We start from the raw sequence: 3424 nt of genomic DNA on the forward strand, positions 1-3424 counted from the left end.
CAGAATGTTATTTTCACAAATACATTCAATTATAATATGTGTTAACGACAGCTTTTCTGCATATAGACAGCATTAATTGAAAAAAATATACGAGACCCATAGTAAAATAAGCACATGTATCTAATTTTAATATGAAACCCAGCTTTTGTTACTCTTGAACTAAGAAAATGACTCCAAAAGATTTGCAATGGATTTCATATATAAACTGTATTATATTTAAGTTTTATATACATTTTTATACTTTTCAAAATTATAAAGTAATGTCATTTGAAATATAATATACACTAATAAAGTCAATAAACTTTCTTTGATTTATTTTATTTATAAAAAATATTTTGTACAAGTAAGTACAACTTTTGTTGAGCTGTCCATATTTTAAATACTTAAACTGATTAAAGCTGTAATACAATAAAAACAACGAAAAGCACCACATTAAAACATTCCATATAATTATTAATGGATTAGTACCACCAAAGATTAAATACAGTAAAATAATATGGATAATCTATATTAGTATAACGCACATTGTGTAATTGAACATTAAAATATTCTTTATAATTATTAATCGATTAGTACAACCAAAGATGAACTACAGTAAAATAATATGGATAATCTATATTAGTATAACGCACGTTGTGTAATTGAACATTAAAATATTCTTTATAATTATTAATCGATTAGTACAACCAAAGATGAACTACAGTAAAATAATATGGATAATCTATATTAGTATAACGCACGTTGTGTAATTGAACATTAAAATATTCTTTATAATTATTAATCGATTAGTACAACCAAAGATGAACTACAGTAAAATAATATGGATAATCTATATTAGCATAACGCACATTGTGTAATTGAACATTAAAATTATTAGAATATTTTAAAAAATTTGACAACCAAGGCAGTCTATTTTACGACAGAGAACACGCCTTTTACCACATTCGTTGGAATTATTAATTAATTAAATAAGTATTAAAGTTTTATATCTTACACCATAATTGCAGTAACAAGTGATGTCAAACAAGTATCGTATAACCATATTGAAAACCTTACAGAAATATATGAATAATAAAGTTATTTATGAAGGTTTTATTGTTCTACACCCCATTTATCTTGCTTAATCTCCTTTATTGCCACTTAATATTCCTTTGAGCAATATATATCTTTTACTTCACATCAAAGTTCTTATTGTTCAGAAAATACTGCCCAATAAAACCATTATAAATAACCTGAGTAATTTTAGTACGTAAACAGTAACGAATAGTGCCTAATAAAATTATGTTCACGGTTATGTTATGTTTCATTCATTTCAAAATGTGTTAATAAGACGCATATGAATATCAGGAGAAAGATTATACATCCTTTAAGCTTATTTTTATTGTGAGAATAATTAACTACTATGTACATTTTTGTGTAGGATTATAAATTTCACTCGTTTTCCTATTTTCACGATTATTTAAAGGTAGCTAGGTATTTATCTGAAGTTTTAAACGAGACGTGTTTCGATTATTAAGTGCCAAAAAAGGTTATTAGATCCCAGAAGATCTTTTTGTTCAGTTAAAGCTACGATTACATCATCGCTAACACTTTGAGGCCCAAAACACCGGATTGAGTGTTTTAATTCGGAATCTAGGAGCACAAATTAAGTATCATATTTATGGATTAGTGTTTTATCGTTATGTCCTTTCAGTGGAATGAATTAAGGCTAGTGAGCAAACTGTTCAATAATAATTTAAATAATTATCATTCGGTCAATACTTTACCGAAAAAAGAATTTTATTCACTGGAAACTAAAATTTTGGTTTTTTTACTGGCCATTATTCCTGACCACTATTTTTATGTCATCGGATGGGAAAATGTAGGAAAGTCTAGCCTTAATTTAATAAGGACCGATTTTTACAAAAGTTATATATGCCTAAGAATTAAATAAAATTGTGATAACTCGTTATGACCCCAGTAGGTTCAGAAGGTTTTATAATTATAAATTTTTGTTAAATAGGAAAATGTTGTACAACAGTCCAACAGCGTGATAGTAAATAAAAGCTTCATTTAATAAACAATGAGTGGAATGTGATGGCGATTACTCCTTCTGACCCGTTTTAGTCAGTACGTATAGTATTTAGAGAAGCATAAATTAATTTCTGACGCCTTATATTGTAGTCCTAGAACTTAATTAAATGGTTTATTTAATAAAATACGAATTTAACTTATTCGTCATTACACGTTATGAATGCTCGTTACAGCAGAGTTAAAAGTAGTCTGAGAGCTCAGTGAAGTAAATATTTAATTAATTAGAAAACAGAATTCACTTGTCCATGATTACTCGTTATTGCTCAGTTTAGTTAGTTGATAGGAAATAGAAAACAAACATAGGTGAATTTTTAAACAAGACAGATTTTCAGAGCTATCCAAATTTAACGAAAACGAAACATTAATTATTTGTAAATAAAATGTATGTAGACATTGAAGTTAATTAATTTACCGAATTAGTAATTATCTATCGTAATGTTAATGCTTACAAGGTAGTCATTCGTGACTATTTAACACAGGATCCCTTTCAAAATCAGTCGTTTCATACCAATCACGCAACTTATAGCAGGACATATCCGGTGTCACGAACGTGATCGTGCTACAATTCTTGTTAGCTCCCCTGCTTGGAGACAAGGGCAATCTGGCATACAACGAGGTGGTAGCGTGTCGTGCGATTTGTGTTATAGCTACTGCATTTAAACTGTTAAATTAAATCCGATTTTTTTAATAAAAATTAGTGTAACTCAATATTATCGTGTTTTACTTACTCGAAGAATAAAAAAACCCAATTCTAAAATGATAAATTTACAGTACAAAAATAAGTATGTAATTCATGCCTAGACTATTTTTATTCACATGAGGGAAAGGGACATTCACTTACGTTTGAAATATTCCCAAAGTGTAAAAATTACACAATAACTTACGATAGTTTTCTTTTAATTTTAGTTGCATAAAATAAAATATTTAAAGGCCTAGGGTACATAAGAAACTTTTACTTTACGGTTGTACTAGTACATATATGAATTAAGCATCCATTTCATTACATTCCAAGCCTTAGTTGTAACTATTTATCATTCATATCTTGGAACGATGGTAAAACCTGATAAACTGGTCATATGGTTGCTTGGACACGTTGTAACATGGAAAGATTAATTTGTCATTTTGTGTTCAACTCCTAATTGCTTTACGTGTGGGATTGGACGTAATCTTGATATTAAAAAGGTACAAACTAATATGCTTACTTTCTAAGGATGGGGTACTTACTCCCCAAAGCATAAAAACTCCCGGTATTTTAGAGGTTTAACTTCTAGTTACCTATTAAAACATGTTAGGGATATTCTTGAAACGAGAGCCTAAAACAAAGCTCTAACGAGCATTATGTTACCTTACT

The sequence above is a fragment of the Homalodisca vitripennis genome, unplaced genomic scaffold (genome assembly GCF_021130785.1).
Source record: "Homalodisca vitripennis isolate AUS2020 unplaced genomic scaffold, UT_GWSS_2.1 ScUCBcl_877;HRSCAF=3768, whole genome shotgun sequence".
Classification (NCBI taxonomy): domain Eukaryota; kingdom Metazoa; phylum Arthropoda; class Insecta; order Hemiptera; family Cicadellidae; genus Homalodisca; species Homalodisca vitripennis.